The sequence below is a fragment of the Leucopleurus acutus genome, assembly GCF_964270905.1.
Source record: "Leucopleurus acutus genome assembly, chromosome: 7".
In the NCBI taxonomy this organism is placed as follows: domain Eukaryota; kingdom Metazoa; phylum Chordata; class Mammalia; order Artiodactyla; family Delphinidae; genus Leucopleurus; species Leucopleurus acutus.
This window is the reverse complement of record NC_139150.1, coordinates 77,588,961-77,607,196: the sequence shown is the minus strand read 5'-3', so window position 1 is coordinate 77,607,196 and position 18,236 is coordinate 77,588,961.

The following is an 18,236-nucleotide window of genomic DNA, read 5'->3' as shown; positions in this document are numbered from 1 at the left end:
GGTTAAGAATTTATATATATATGTATATATATGTATATATATATATATGTATATATATATATATACACACACACACACACACACACAAACATACATAAAATGAAATATTAGCCAAAAAAGAATGGAATCTTACCATTTGCGGCAACATGGATGGACCAGGAGGGTATTATGCTAAGTGAAATAAGTCAGACAGAGAAGGACAAATACCATATGATTTCACTTATATGTGGAATCTAAAAAACAAACTGAACAAATAAACAAAACAGAAACAGACTCATGTTTACAGAGAAGAAACTGGTGGTCACCAGAGGGGAGGGGAGAGCAGTAGGCAGACAGACAAAACGGTGAAGGGATCAAAAGGTACAAACAAAAGTCATAAATTGGCTTAGATATTAGTACGCAATGAAGAACTCAAAAAAGATGTCAGTTCTTAGAAAGATGAAAATTGGACGATATACTGTTAAGATTTTTAAGTTAAAGATTGAAAGATGCAGAAAAGTAGGTAGGCTGGCTTTGGAGAGGATGCCATAGTCTGCTACTTAAATGTCATCAGATCTTGTCCCTGTATGCTCAATATGTTTTGTTTTGTTTTACTGAGAATCATGTCATAGTTTTAAATTATGAATGCTAAATTCTTTGACATTTCTCGCATCAAGAAGTGTGGTCTATACCCATCTCCTTGACACTGACTGGGCTTGTGACTGCTTTGAAAAATAGAGTCCTGTTTGGCAGAAGTTATACTTCTGACGTAAAAGGCCAGACAGCTTCTGACTGGTTCTGTTAAGGTCCTTGCTCTGAGGTAACAGAGCTGCTATTTAAAAAGTTTGACTGCTCTGAGACAGAAACATTGAAAAAGTCAAGTATTGGCCCTCTTGGCAACATCACCAGGTGAGTCAGCCTCAACTAACCAGACATGTGAGGGAGTTATCTTGAACATGGAGTCTAGACCAGCCTTCAGATGACTGCAGCTCCAGCCAACATCTCAATGCAACCATAGGAGAGAGCCCAAGTGATCTGCACCCTTCCTGAAGTCCTGACCCACAAAGTTGTGACCCCAATAATTATTATTTTATACCTATACACTTTGGTGTTATTTTTTATGCAGCAAAAAAATACCCAGAACTTTCCACCATGCTTTGCTTTTAACATTTGTTTGCATTTTGATTATGTACCACCTAGAATTAACAATTTACATATGAGGAAATGAAGACAAAAAAAGGTTAAGTTACTTATGCAAAGTCTTAGAGCTAGTCTAGTACAGGAGCAAATGGGTAATGCATGTAAAGTATTCAATACTTAGCACAGTGTTTGATACATAGTAGTTAACAAAGTTAACATTAGGCCATTACTATGTCTATCCTTTTGATGATGATGATGATGATGATAAATGATGATGGTGATTTAAATTGCAGCATTGACAGTGGGAAGGAAATGCTAATTGTACATCAGGCTGCAATTGAGTGCTTTGCTGAAAGACTTTGAAAAACTTATCACCTCCCTTAAATTATTGAAATAACCAGAGAATGCTTCTTTGCCATTTGTAGTACTTTTAAGAAAATCTGGAAATGCCTTGCTCCTCCCTGAAGTACTGAAATAGGCAGATGAGAGACAGCCAGATCTTGTGTTCTGGTCTGGGCTTGCCTTTAACTTGGGCAGGTCCCAGAACTTTGTTGGTTCTGGGTTTCTTCTTTTATAAAATGAAAGAACTAAGTCTATAGATAATGTCATATCTCTTTAGCATAATATTTTTTTTAATTTCCAAGATTGTTTTCAATACAGATATTCCTGGGATAGAAAGAACATTAAGCCACTTCTTGCCCATGGCTGGTGAAATTCTTTGGGAAACTTGGGAAGAGATGATCTGGAGAAGAGACACTGACAATGGGAAAAAAGTGAAGTGATGCAAAGACAATCTCAAAGAAACACTTTAGCTTCACTGCTTTTCAATGTTCTGATACCTCTGGGAGCCCAGGTATGAAACAAAATTGCTCCAGCCTGGGAGACCATGTTAGTGAATTCTATAGATGAAAGTTTTAATGAAACTATGTGACTACACAGAGCACAAACCCACCATTAGCCTTGCGTGGAAGAGAGCCTAAGAGTATGTGTCTAACTCTCTCACTTGACTGATGTATGAAATGAGATCCAAAGAGAACTGATTTACTAATGATGGCTCTGATAGCAAGGCTCACAGAGAAATCTAAAACCTAGAAATACAGGGGTCTTTAGAACTTCAAGTTATGTAATTTTGAGGCAGTGGATCATAAAGAGGTGGCTTGGGAGAAAAGCCAAGAAAACTGTATAACATTACACCAGGTATCCCAAATAAAAATGGAACATAAGGTAGGCAAAAGCAGTGAGCTTGCTCTGTAAACATATCTTATTGACAAATGTCCTATTCCACTCACATCCACATGTATTTATGCCTCTATGGCATGTTTTTAATTGAAGAGGAGTCAGCAATTCTTTTTTTCCCTTAGGGGGCAGATAGTAAATATTTTAAGCTTTGTGGGCTGCGTGGTCTCTCTTGCAACTGTTCAACTCTGCTGGTGTAGCATGAAAGCAGCAATAAACAATTTATAAGTGAATGGGCATGACCATGTTCCAATAAAGCTTTACTTACCAAAATAGGCAGCAGGACAAATTTGGCCCACAGGCAGTAGTTTGCCAATATAGATAGATTTTCTAAGAGTTACATAAAATAAATACCTGATAAAACTCCTAAACTCATCATCATCTTATAATCATCTTGTAGAGGTACAGGTATAATCAACATTTTATTGCACTTAGCCGATCTTGCATTTTTTACAAATTGAAGGTTTGTGGCTATCCTGCATTGAGCAAGTCTGTCAGAGCCATATTTCCAACAGTATTTGCTCACTTTATCACATTTTGGTAATTCTCACAATATTTCAAACTTTTTCATTTTTATTATACTTGTTATGGTGGTAAGTGATCAGTGACTTTGATGTTACTATTGTAGCTGTTTTGGGGGGCCACAAACTGCACCCATATAAGATGACGAACTTAATTGACAAATGTTGTGTATGTTCCTACTGCTCCACTGACCGGTAGTTAACCTTGTTTCTCTCCCTCTCCTTGGGCCTCCTTTTCCCTGACACAAAAAAATATATATTGAAATTAGGCCAGTTATCAAACCTACCATGACCTGTAAGTATTCAGGTGAAAGGAAGAGTCTCATGTCTCTCACTTTAAATCAAAAGCTAGATAAGATTAAGCTTAATGAGGAAGACATGTCAAAAGCCAACAAATGATGAAAGCTAGGCCTCTTGAGCCAAACAGCCAAACTGTGAATGCAAAGGAAAAGTTCTTGAAAGAAATTAAAAGTGCTACTCCAAGGAACATATGATGTTAAGAAAGTGAAACAGCCTTATTGCTGATATGGAGAAAATTTTAGAGGTCCAGATAGAAGATCAAACCAGCCACGACATTCCCTTAAGCCAAATCACAATCCAGAACAAGACCCTAACTCCCTTCAATTCTGTGAAGACTGAGAGAGGTGAGGAAGTTGCAGAAAAAAAGTCTGAAGTGAGCAGAGGTTGGTTCATGAGGTTTAAGGAAAGAAACCATCTCCGTAACATAAAAGTGCAAGGTGAAGCAGCAAGTGGCTGATGTAGAAGCTGCAGCATGTTTTCCAGAAGCTCTAGCTAAGATAATTAATGTAGATGGCTAAACTAAGCAACAGATTTTCAATGTAGGTGAAACAGCCATAAATTGGGAAAAGATGCCATCTAGGACTTTCATAGCTCGAAAGAAGTCAATGCCTAGCTTCAAAGAAGAGGCTGACTCTCTTGTTCGGGGCTATAATGTAGCTGGTGGCTTTAAGCTGAAGTCAGTGCTCATTTACCATCCTGAAAATCCTAGGGCCTTTAAGAATTATGCTAAATTTACTCTGTCTGTGCCCTATAAATGGAACAACAAAGCCTGTATGAGAGCACATCTTTTTACAATATGGTTTCTGAGTATTTTAAGCCTACTTTTGAGACCTACTGCTCAGAAAAAAAGGATTCAAAGTATTACTGCTCATTGACAATGCACTTGGTCACCCAAGAGTTCTGATGGATATATACAAGGAGATTAGTGTTTTCATGTCTGTTAACAAAATATCCATTCTTCAACCCATGGATTAAGGAGTGATTTTGACTTCAAGTCTTATTATTTAAGAAACACTTTTTTGTGTTTTTGTGTTTCATTTGTGTAACTGCCATAGATAGTGATTCCTCTGGTGGATCTGGACAAAGTCAGTTGAAGCACTTTTGCAAAGGATTCACCGTTTTAGATGTCATTAAGAACATGGGAAGAGGTCAAAATATCAATATTAACTGTAGTTTAGAAGACACTGATTCCAATCTTCATGGATGACTTTGAGGGGTCCAAGACTTCATTGAAGGAAGTAAGTACAGATGTGGTAGAGATAGCAAGAGAACTAGAATTAGAAGTGGAGTCTGACAGTGTGACTAAATTGCTTCAATCTCATGATAAAGCTTTAACAAATGAGGAGTTGCTTCTTATGGATGAGCAAAGAAAGTGGTTTCTTGAGATGGAAACTACTCCTGGTGAAGATCCTGTGAAATTGTTGAAACTACAAGAAAGGATTTAGAAATTTACATAAACTTGGTTGATATAGCAGTGGCAGAGTTTGAAAGCATTGACTCCAATTTTGAAAGTTCTACTGTGGGTAAAATGCTATCAAACAGCATTGCATACTACAGAGAAATTGTTCATGAAAGGAAGAGTCAAATCAGTGCAGCAAACTTCATTGTTGTCTACTTTAAGAAACTACTGCAGCCATCCCAGCCTTCAGCAATCACCAGCCTGATCAGTCAGCAGCCATCAACATCGAGGCAAGACCCTCTACCAGCAAAATGATTGACTTGCTGAAGGCTCAGATGATGGTTAGCATTAGTTAGCAGCAAAGTTTTTTTAATTAAGGTATGTACATTGTTTCTTTAGACATAATGCTATTGCACACGTAATAGACTAGAGTATAGTGTATACATACCTTGTATATGCACTGGGAAACCAAAATATTTGTGTGACTTGTTTTATTGCGATACTCACTTTCTCTGGAGTGGTCTGGAACTGAATCCACCAAATCTCTGATCTGAGGTATGCCTGTAATCTTGTAGAACTGTCACCTACTTACTGTATTTTATTGCTCATTCATTTATACACACAAACAAAAACGTTCACACACATATATTTTATTGACAGCTCTCATGTTATACATAGATAATATAAAGAAAAATGGGACAATCTATTGTCTCAGTGTGTTCAAATAAACAAACAGGGAAATAATGCAATGCACTGTGTCGTAATGGAAGAGAGTACCTACCTGACATCAAGTGAAAGATTTGATAAGGCTTAGTAGAAGAGGTGACACTTGAGCTAGAGTTTGATGTTTAGATAGGTATTTCTCTTAATAACTAAGAATAAAGGTATTTTTCAGGAATAGATATCACCATCTATAAATGAAGGAACCTTTGTTATTTTAAATCACATAAATCTCAAGGCTGATTTGTTGAACTGAGTTGTGACATTTTCCTTGGTCCTATTGTTTTAAAATCATCTTCCTGTCAGTTTTTGCCAAAATTTAGTCTCATCTTAGTGTCCCATGATATTTACCTATTGATCATTTCAGAATTAATTGGAATCTAGTGTGATAGGAAATCTCCTTTTAATAGCAATTTAAGTTTGGAAATACTCTTGGCTTACGCCTTTGAATTAGTTAAGAATCATTAATGTTGCTGTCAGGGTCAGGAAACTGTTTTCTGCATCTACCTTACCTGCTTATGATACACATAAACATCAGTATACTCTGGGTAGCTTAACCTGCTTTTCCCACTTGATTCCAGCAATCTTCATTGTAGTGTAATTTGTCTTATGTCTATGTTTCAATGTAGGTGATTCCTTTAGATATGGAAGTGAAAATGGGTTTCATAGCATATATTATAGCTGATTGTTAGCAGCCATGTGGTTTATTGTCTTAAAATTCTTCTAAACTTTCTCTAGGCTCAGAGATAATGATTTATTAACAATGTTCACAACAGATGCAGGAAAGAAGAAGTGGTAGCAAAGGTGTCATGTATTTGCAAGCTGTGATTTACATGCAACATGGTTCTGCATGGACTTTCTCTGTTTTCTATTTTTGCCCTCTCTTTGATATCAAACAATTAACTGTGGCTCAGAGTTTCTATATTTTCATGATAACAAGAAGATACTTGGTAATACCACTACACAGTTTAACAAATTCAAACACAGAGTTCTAGCATACTTGTGTTTATGTTAATTATATATTGGCTTATATCCTAATCTATTTAAAGTCATACTAAGTGAACACTCTTATATTTGTTACTCTTCATAAAATCTCTAGCAAATTACTTTTTAAATATTGTTTAAAAAGAAAGTTCCAAATCAGGGAGAAAAAAGATACCTTGATATTTAGAGTCAACATCCTGGCAGTTGACATAGGAACTCAGGTAGGTGGCCAATCTCTCACAGGTAGTGAATGAAGATAACCTGTACCATCTGTAGTGTCCCAAGAGGAAGATTGAATGGAAGCGTTGGTGGTTGGTCCATCTCCTTTAGGTAGGGACTCTATCTTAGGTTAAATTTTTACTTTCTCTCTGTTTTATTGGACCTTTGAATGTCCCCAGTAGTTCATTTAATTTATCTGATTGCCCCAAGAATTACAGTGCAGAATGAAGCAAAGTCAGTGAATTCATCTAAGTAAATCATGTTCAATCTTATTTCAGCTGTTAAAAGAGAAAAATGAGGATTGATGAGAACTTACCCCATAGTCTTACCCCATAGATCATTCAATGAAGAAGATTTTAGCTTTCAATAAAGAGCTCATTTTAAGTGTGGGCATTCAAGAGGAACTATCTTACAGATAAAAATACATAGAGCAAGAAAATATAAGAAACAAATTGGAATATTTTTCAGGTTTTACTATAATGCTAAAGTATTTCAAGGACTATAAGAATGATTTGTCATCAATCTTCATTATATTAACAAATAAATTAATTGAACCCTGTGATGTTTTTCTGTAAGTCTCTCAACTTCTCGAGGTAGTGCCTCATATAACTCTATCAACTATAAGCCAATCTAATTATGCCATATAATGTTTTTCTTTTCAAGACATTAATATAAAATTTTAGAATCTTAGAGAAAGAATTTTAGACACTATATAGTCTCTCAAAATATATGCACAATCTTAAATACATTTTCTTTATCATCATGAATATAATTTGAACTTATTTTGGGGTGTATAGTTGTATGTCCTTAAAACTGCTGTAGGATGACATTATTTTCTGTTATTGGGTAATAGTTTTTGAGGAACAGCTCTAGGAAGGAGAGTTTTTTGTTTTGATATGAACAGTGCTGGTATAGAACTTTCTTATTGATCTATCAAGTAACTTACACACCAAAAAATCTTTTTTAAGGCAGAAACTTATGAGAGAAACTATATCTTTTTGTTTTGTTTTTTTGTTGTTGTAATTCCATTAGCACATACACATTATGTGCAACCATACTGTGCATACTGGCATAAAATATATACCAATAAAGTTTTTTGAAAAAAAAATCACATATAAACACTTATCTCTTATTGCAGAGATGAAGGATTTCAGGCCCAGAGAAATTATGAAAGTTACCCTAAGTGACACTACATGATGATTCTAAATTAATTGAAGGGGAAATAAATATGATTTGTTTTACTGATCAAGTCTTGCCTCTGTAGTGTATTTGACTTAGAAAAATAAATTATTTGAATTAAGTATTTCTAACTACTATATGATATCTTTATAGGACATTTACCTTTTTTTTCTTTCTAATAGTCCCAAACTGTATACAGGATCTTATGGCTGCTATCATGAGATACTGTTATTTTCTAAGTATCATAATCATTTTTCAATAATCAATCTGTGACTGGGAAAACTAATCAACTGTTTAGACTTGTCCAGAATAAAGATCTTTGAGCTATTCTATTGATACATATTAATATAACAGAACCAGAGTCTAAAAAATGAAAATGCAATTTTCAAGCTAGTTCAATTATATAATTCAGTGTATGACAGGCTATGCATATCCTTTTGATTTCTATATCTTATCTTACCATTAATGATACTGCCTAAGATGCCCTTTTGTAAAAACACGTTTTCCTCTTAAATGAACTAATCTTGAGCAAATCTATTAGGTACATTTTCAGTAATTTTTCTTACTGCTGGTTTTGTTGCTAAATTAACCCACTCAATAGATTGCACATATTCCATTCAGATTATTATTCATAGGTGTTTGAACTTATTCCTTAGCCTCTGCATCTTTTATTTTCCTTTTCCACACAGTGTAGGTACACAGTGTAGGTCTATAATTGCATTAGAAACCTTGATGCCCCAGTAATCATATTAAGTGGTAATGGTTTAGGAATTTCTGTGTTTTTAAAGCATTTCTTTCTATACATTGAATGGCACTCATATTTTAAAACATTAAAAGACATCTCATCTTCACTTTGAAAGAAAAACTAAAAGTAAAAATGTGGCTGGTATGAGTAATTGGTTGTACTGACAGAAAGTTTGAGTACCAAATAGTTTGTTATACGGCAGGTCATTCATTTTAATGGAGTTAAAACATAGTATGTTATCAGAGAATTGTCAAGTGATTAATATTATAGATTTGACATTGAAACACTGAGAAAGAGAGTTGGATTGACTATCTGGGAGGGAATTCGCATATATAACTTCTCTAAAGCTAGTGTGAAGAAAAGAGAGTTTACAGGGAATATATTATATACTGTGTGTATTGTTCATCACAAATGTTCACCTTGACCAGAGGAATTATCCATGGCTCAGACAGAGGAATAAATCATGGCTTTAGAGTAAAGATGACCTGGATTGAAAACTGGGTTCATCAACTAGTTGAGTGAATGACTGTGGACACATTTAATTCCATGAGACTCAGTTTTACTGTATGTTAGATTGGGATAAAGTTTTCAATTTATGGAATTGTTGCCAGAATGAGATGCCCCACGTATATAGGATTTAATTTTTGATGAGTGATTTTCCTTTTTTTCTTTAAACCAAAGAAGCTAAATATAAAGATTAAACTCTGATAAAGGAGTGACCAAAAAATACAAAGACACTCTATATTGTACCCTAGCGCTTAAGGATAGTAACAAAGGATGGACAAACTGGAAAGGGTCGCCTCCCAAGGCTGGAGTTCAGACCTCCTTGCAGAAGGTGTAGCTCAGCCCCTCGGATAGCAGAGATATTTGCTGGTCTGCCCCAGTTAGAGCTGGTTTGCTGTCACTGGGCAAGCGGAAAGCAGCCCTTGGGAAGTCACGTGGGATGCCGGCAGTCAGGAACTGGTGGCTTGGGTGTACAGAGAGTGGAGGCTCAGAAGGAAGCATCCACATGGGCCTGCAGAGAAAGACAAGGTGCCAGAGTGGTCAGGAGGACTTTAGGATGCTGGCCTCTATGTCTAGAGAGTGGTGGGAAGGTGATGAAACAGGCCAAGCAGAGTTCTGAGCATAAAACAGGGTCAGTGTTCCACTAGATTCCTCACATGACCCCACTGGCCCACTGCAGAAACCCTTCCTCCTGCCATGTCCCTGCACTACACCATCGTGAGAAAGTTAACCATCATGCTCGCTGTGAAAGATGCTTAAAAGGATGCTGTCCATTTGAGAAGGTGAGCCTGCAACTAAGAGACTGGGTACTGATAACTGAAACCCTTGTAGGTTCGTACTTGTGTGGTCCCTTTGTACAGAGGAGTGACTTTAGAATGGCTCTATTTTACTCTATACAACAGAAATTGTATTTAAAGTTAAACAATATTTTGTAACCAATGGTTTAAATATTTTCAAAGAATTTTGAAAGTCCTAATTCTCCCCTTTCTACTACCTCTCCCCACTTAGCTTATCCTCCTTCCTCAGAGTCATCCGATTTTACCATCTATTTAGATCAATTTATAAGCTGTTTAAGATGCCAAAGCCATTTACACTTTTATGTGATTTTCTTAAAAATTCATCCAAAATAATAAAAGATGAACTGTGGTCCCTGGGGTTTCTAAGAGTGCATATAAAAATTTCCATGCACAGGCTGAGAGAATATTGTAGAACATGAGAAAATGTCAGAAGTATCCTACTTGGTAAATTGAAATGAATAAACATTGAAAAAAAAACTACTAAAGGAGCAAAGAGTTTATTTTTTATCCAACAAATAAAAATATAAATATTTAGAAGTGTGTATGTGGAGTTAGGGTGGTGGTGATACTCTTTCTCTGCTGATTGTCTCATTCTGGTTATTCACATGTAACACTGGGTATCATGTATGGAGGGATACAAGGAGACTCAAACATGTTCAGAAGAAATTGACCAGAATGATGAGTGGGTCATGAAACCATGTTAATGTAAGAAATTTATCCTTTGGAGATACATGCCAAAACATTTACTGATAAAAATATTATGTCTGGAATTTGTGTCGTAAAAAATCAAAGTTGTTTGGATATGGAGGTGATGATATTGATGAAACAACTTAGTCCATGCTTTGTTAATTCTTGAAGCTAGCTGGTTGGTCCTCAGTCTATTATTTTCTTTTCTTTTGCATGAATTTGAATAGTTCTGTAATTAATAAAATTAAAAAGAGAAAAGATATACTTCAAGAACAGAATAAAGAATTAGGAAAATCAGCATACAAAAGAGGTGATTCTCAGCTAGTGTTGACAAATCTATGAAGGAATATCTTTAAATTATTGGAAAGTTGCCATGGACCAAAAATTAAATAAAATAAAAGAATTAGATTAGAGTTTTAAGGTCCTAGGGTAATTTCTAGGATAAATGAAAATAAGTTGTAAGGAAATAGATTTCAGTTCAGTATCATCTATATTTTTTCATTGATTTGTTTGTAAGTCATTTATTGAGTACTTCTTATTTACTGCAAGAATTTAACTCTGAGAAAAACAGTGTCAGATTTATATGTGAATCAGAGGTGTAGATAATATATTCATAATAAAGATAGAACCTGACAACATTTGGGGAAAATAGGAAAATATTTATAACAACAAGTTTGGTTTTATCTCCTTTGCAGTGAGGATAAACTAAGGAGATTTAAGTCAGGGAGAGATGGGATCAGATTCACATTTTATTTCATTCTCTTTAGACATTGCAGAGAAAGTACTGGAGAGCTCTGAGGCTGTAGAGCAACCAGCTTTTAAAGATACTGTGTCACTTGCCCAAGTAAAATGCAATGTGTCCCTAAACTGCCTCAGAAACAGATAGGATGGGTGAACGGTATGGATAAACAACAAGAAATGAATTGAAAAAGTAAAGCAATTTAATTTTTTTTGAATGATTGCATAAATGTTGTCATTTACCAAGACAGGAACCAGGGAATGAGAGACAGGTTTTAAAAAAGAAAAAAGGGTTACTTTGGAATCTACTCATTTTGAAATACCTTTGAGACTACCTGGACAAAACAAACAAATGAGAACAAAAACCTTAGAAGAAAATTTCCTAGACACGGTACAAAACTTAGGATGGGAAGAGTAAGTCAGCTTTCAATCTTCATTCTTTCATCCTTGTATTCATTTTTTTTTCATTCATGAAACATGATTCCATGTTTGAGTACCCACTAGGGACCACATGTGCATAGAGATGCATAAATACATAGGCTACATTAGTTAAACCAAGGAAGCACAATGCTGATCCCTATCAGGAGAGAACTCCCCCAAATCCAGCCTGGCTTTAGTCTAGAATTTGCCCCATCTAGAATTTGCTTTTAGTGTAGAAGTTTAGCAAGGACAGTCACAAGTGAGATATATATGACCTCTCGTATACCCATCCCTTGAGGTATTAAAAACCCTAACAAGCTTGGAGTCTGTATTGTTTTCTTAAGCTGGAGATAATAGTTACATCCCATAGCACTTTGTACCTGAGCTATCTGGTCTGACCCCTGTGAATACTGTGTTTGTCCAAAGGTCAAAGCAATGAAGATGGAGCCCTGAAGCTAGAGGTAGAGAGAGAGTTGCAGAGCTCAAACTAAAAGTGACACTTGCCCACTCACAGCACTGCAAATCTTGATGCTAATGCCTTTTTCCACACCCACCTCAGCAGTTGCAAACCTAGAGATCTTAGAGGAGAATAAGAGAAAATATTGCATTAGCCCTAGGTGCTAAAAGAAAATGTGGCACTTTATATTTTCCTCAACTATCCCTTTGAAAGAGAATTTAATAATACATTTGGGGGGCATTTCAAATGTTTTCCCCGTCAGGGGAAGATTTAACAAGATGGAGAGTTTCATGCACCTGAAATCCAGAAGCAAAAGATAGACTTCAGTGGGTCCACCAGTGGCTCAATCTTTATTAAAGAGAGATGGGTCAGAAAAGAGGCACCTACATAAATCTGGAAACCATCCTAAGCTACAAAAGTTTTGCTCAAATATGAAATATTTATTTCCTCTTAAATTCAGCCATGCAGTTAAATAATGCTTGGAATACTAGAAATTCTATTAAGAATTTCACATATTCTAGTTATAAACTTCAAGTAGCTCCCAAGTAGCAACATATGTAATATATGATAGATTGAGAAAATATGTGTTTTTTTGTTTTTTTTTTTTAAAGAAGATGTTGGGGGTAGGAGTTTATTAATTAATTAATTTATTTTTGTTGTGTTGGGTTTTCGTTTCTGTGCAAGGGCTTTCTCTAGTTGTGGCAAGCGGGGGCCACTCTTCATTGCGGTGCGCGGGCCTCTCACTATCGCGGCCTCTCTTGTTTCGAAGCAACAGGCTCCAGACGTGCAGGCTCAGTAGTTGTGGCTCACGGGCCTAGTTGCTCCGTGGCATGTGGGATCCTCCCAGACCAGGGCTCGAACCCGTGTCTCCTGCATTAGCAGGCAGATTCTCAACCGCTGCGCCACCAGGGAAGCCCGAAAATATGTTTTTAATGGTGTAATCGAAAGAATCTCTACATCATATTACTATGCTTTCAAGTCATAAAAATACATAGTAAACTTCAAATGGAAGGAACTTGGGCTTTAATTCAAAAGTTTTATTACAAAGGTTTCTGCTAAAAAAAAAAAAAAAAAAAAAAAAACAACAACATTTCCCTCCATAAGACCATAGCAATATCTCCTTAAACTTGACCAATTGTTTGTAACATCTACCTTCCTGATTTATGGGGAAATTAGAAGAGGAGAGCAGGAGGGTAGGAGGCAAATAACAAGGATTCAGTTCTGGGGTGTTTTTTTTCTGGTCCAAAGATTTGAGATCACAGGGCAATGGGATAGAAAGCATCCTTTCACTGTGGTTCACTGTATCTGCATTTGCACCAGTTATATGTCTTGTGTTACCTGGTAAAGAACTAGAAAAATGAGTCGTGGAAGTAGAAGAAAAAAATGTTCTCTTTTAATCAGACTTTAGTTTTAGAACCAGGAACATAGGCAGAATTTGTTTTTTCCATCACTTTCTCATGAAGAGACTGCTTGTTTGGAATATTACTATTGTTGGATGAAATATGCTGAAATGAAAACTTATGATGACAAAGCAGATGGATGGGCTGTGTAGTCATGTAATGTTAGTGAATGGGAAACCAGGTGGGCATTGGAATGCTTTTAAATTTCTTTGGCAGTATCAAAATATTTTTTGAGATTTAAATATACCATAGGCTGACGGGGTCAAAAGGTGCTGAGGAGTAACCCAGTAAATGATGTAGCACACTTGAAGTAATTTTCTGTTTTTCTTGTCAATGAAGCATGTGATATATCAACATATTTCTTATTCAACTAACTGTTCTTACTCCAGTTATTTCATGCAATCTAAGTGATGCCTCCTAATTTTTAACTGCTACATAGGTGGAAAATGCTAGTTTTTTTTCACTCATTTCTCAACTAAGAGCAGGAACATGGCCTAGTTGTGATCAATGAAATACAAAGAGAAATGATCTAGGGCTGGAAGAGAAAGATCTTCACCTGTTATCCCCAACCTCATCTTTCTTCCTGCTTTGTTACACTGCCCTGTTGATATAGTACATGTAAAGAGAAATTGCCATCAAACTGAATATGATTTAGCAAAAGGATCAGAAAATCTTGGGTGGCTGCTGGCCTTCCCAAGCCATTGAACAAAACTTTGGACCATGTGCCTTCTGAAGTCCTAAGTCATAAAAATCCTTGTGGTTTGATTCAATTTTAGTCGGGTTTTCCATTACTAGCTACTTAAAAGCATCCAGTGTGACTCAAATGGTAAATTAATTACTAAAGGGACCGACCATGTATCACCTAGTTGTATCTAACCTTGTATTTGGTAGTTTAGGAAGAGGTTGGAATCTAAATTTAATCATCTTAGTCCTCTGGGTAAATTAGACCTCATCTGTTTTCAAACTCTGAGATTTTACCGTTTCATCCTTTTTTCAGAAGGATGACCTTTTAAAAATTATTTCACCAGAAAACTCAGCATGCAAGTGGAAACTCGTCACATAGTCACTGGGTACATGGAAAGATAAAGAAAAGTAATCTGAATACCTTGTCTCTATGTGCTCTGTCTCCATTGTGCTGATTTTTAAAGAACAAAGTGTATTTCCTGAACTCTTATTGGTCCTCTGGTTCTTTACCTTGGGAAAAAAAGCCATGAGAACTGTTAATCTGCATTACAAAAAAAAATGCTAGAGGGTAGACAGTAAATTCTGCTTATGCTTTACAGATCTGACTCAATACCCATGTATGCATCTATTCACAGTTTAATAAGAGAGAAACTACTTAAGAAGAAAGGAAAAAAATTACTCAGAAATCCCCTACGCCACTGAGAATTGCTGAGCTTACTAGCTGCTGCTCCTTTTCGCCTCTAGTTACTTGTGAAGTCGTAAGAAAGTTAAAAAGGGATTTTGATTTTTCTTATCCAGTTCTCTCATGCTATTTTATGGATAAAATATATCTTGACTATAGAGTAACATGTGTTAGAATGATGGTGTAAAACACACCATGTTTTACATATATGTGTGTGTGTGTGTGTGTATATATATATATATATATATATATATATAATGTCCATGTATAAATATAAATCAATGGATAATCTTTATATGTTTTGAATATACTTAATTTGGAGTAGACCCTCTATGCTAACTGCATTAGCTTATTTAATCCTTATAACTACCATGTGCTGTATCATAACTGCCATTTTACAGATGAAGAAACTGAAATTTAGAGACAGAGATTCTCCCAAGGTCATACAGCCAGCAAATAGTGGGATCACATTTTGATCCCATTCAGCCTGACTTGCTAACCCATCCTCTTAATCATTGCATTTGTAGAGGTGGTAAACTTTTCCCTTCTTTTTTTCTAGATTCTTTGGCTAGCCTAATAATAAAATTGACATAAGACAGATTAAAGGGAGAAAAACAAATTTACTACATATGAGAGCCCCCAAAGACATGATACCCAAAGTCAGGCAGTTGAAGCTGATGTGCCATCCTGAGCTAAGCAGAAGTGGGTAGGCGTTTGGGGCTTCAAGGGAAGGAAGATAAATTACAGGAAAATGAGAAGAGCAGATGTTTGGTAAACAAATGTTTGTCATGCCATGCAGATAAATCTTTCTGACAGAAAAAAGTTATCTTTGATATTAGCTCTTTTCCTGGTACAAGGCCTCTATCTAAATTTTTTAGACAGTTAAAGGGAAGATAAACAGTCTTCCTGAGTCTGTTGGGTCTCTTGATTGTCTTCAGCTTGTAATAATCCACATGCAAAACTGGCATATTTGCGGGTGGCCTATTCTACTCCCCTGCATTACACACACAGACATGTATATACAATTGTTTTCTGACACAGTAGTTTCTGAAACCGCTGTCTATTCCATGTTCACTAAGTTGCTGACATCAACCTTTAACCAGTAGGTAGGAGGTTGGTCTTTGTTTTCCCATTTTTTGAAGGCATTTTAAAATTTAGGCCTAAAAACATATTTTAAAGATTTATACATGTATTTTTGAAAAGTGAAGCAGCCAGATATGATTCCAAGTCTTCAGTTTCTAGATTTTTTTCCTCCTTTCCTTCTAATTCCCTGCCTTTATATACATTTTACACTGTAACCACCCAGAATGGAGGTTTTGTTCACTTTAAATTGGAACATGTGAATTAAATCACTTATTATGCATATGCTGTAATTATATTACAAACACAGTCTTGCATATGATACATAAATGTGATATTTATGTGATATAATTTAAATAATTAAGATGCCTATAGGTTATAGACTAGTTATTGGATAGCTTTCTGAGTTAGCTTTTATGAGTGTCATGTATAAGCTAATAGCCCTAAAAGAAATAATAGTTTTCTCATTATTTATATGTAAATACATAAATTGTATATGAAATTAGATAGATAAGATAGATAGATATGTATATAAATTGGGGCTCAAATTTGAGAGCTAACTGCATTAATGTTTCAAAACTTTATTGGTCATTTGTTGTTTTTGCCTGAGAGCACTCCTTCCTCTTTTCCCTTTCTTCCTTCCCTTAGCACACTACTTTTCCACTCAGTGTGTTCTTGATGGAATTATAAATCCAGATGCCACCCTCTACCACCAACACTAGCCAAGGTGGGGAACAGTGACAAAAACTAGGCAAATCACATCTAGATATTTGAATTTTAAGGAACATTACCCAAGGATGGAAAACTACTAGAACTATATCATCTTAATTTCTGTAAAGTTAAAAGACTGCCAATTAGTTCCTTCTACCTAATCCCAGGAGCTCTCCTGATATTATTTCTTTCTGAAGCCTACTTGTTTAGTTTTATATTTGATTATGAAAGTTAAGTTTTCCAAAATAAATTTGTCCTTAGCAAGTATCCAAAGTAACTGATATAAAGATTTCGAATGAATTTCACACCACAAGCTCTCTGTGAAATATGGGGTATTTAGAATGGGTTATGACACTGAAATACAGGAAATGACATTGAGATTCCCATTAACATTCCAGAACTGGAAAATCACTGCCCCAAGGTAATCAGCGGTCTAACAGCTAATTAAGTATTTCCCTGTGGTCACCTGGAACCATGTGTTCAACAAGAGCAAGGTTTTGGGTGACTAACTACTGTCACGGAACAGCTCAGAAAGGTCAAATAACTCTTCAAGCAAGGGGAAGGAGAGTTGTTTCTGAAATATTCGATATTTTAAAAACAAAAGAATGACAAGTGCAAATCTTTAAATTCTTACCTTAAGGCATGGATTGAAACTCAGGGCCTTTCTGTAACTGTGCTGAAAAAAACCGTAGAGCTGGGATCACCAAAATAATCTTAGAGATTAATTCTGTAGATTACTGAATTATAAATTGGTTGAATTTACAGCCTTTCCAGTTTTCCTTTGTGATGTTCAAGCACAGCTCTAGAACTAATATATCCCCAACAGCTGGGACAAGTAGGGCACAGTATATGGGAGAATAAGACCAGTTGGAGAACCCAGATCCCTCAAAGCCTTGTGAAACATCCTTTGCTGGAAAGAATCCTTGTTTCTCATGCAAGAGAAATCTGCATTGTTGAGAGATTACCTTCCCTCATCATAGTGAAGCTAAGAGTTAGTCCCAGAGGATTTACAGGAATTTGCTTATTTGGATAGTCAAAGCCTGGAAATTATTTGTAAGATTGGATTTTGAGAATGCTTAGCCAAGGAGGGGGCTGAGGAACATAATTTTGGATCAGGCTGGATCTATCAAAATAGTTATTCTCAATAGAGTTTCTACATTTATTGAGCTGGCTTAAGTAGACAGCTGCTGCCTCTGTTTGAGAAAGAGCAAACCTAAATCCAATTTGCTAACTGACATTGAAAGACTAAAAATCCCTGTGTATATCTAGAAGAAGTACTGTCACAGACTTTGAGGTATTGGAAAGCTGGATTAGATCTTTTATGTGCATCTGTTCACTCATCATGATTATCATATTGAGCATAACGGATAGAAAGGTAACCAGATCATGTGGTGATATATGATCTGCATATATATAGGACAAAGAGCCAGGAGGCTACTAGAAATGAAATACAATTGCTGTGTAGTCTTAAAGAGGAAACTGTGTGCACATTTTACAACCACAGAGATATACTGTGAATCTTTCATTAGCTGGCTACAAGGAGACCTGGATTAATATCCGGAACAATACTGTATAATGAGAAATAGCTGAAAGTTTTAGAAAGCATTGGGTACAAAATGTACTGCTGTGGCCTGCTGGGAAGAATGCAGGCTTA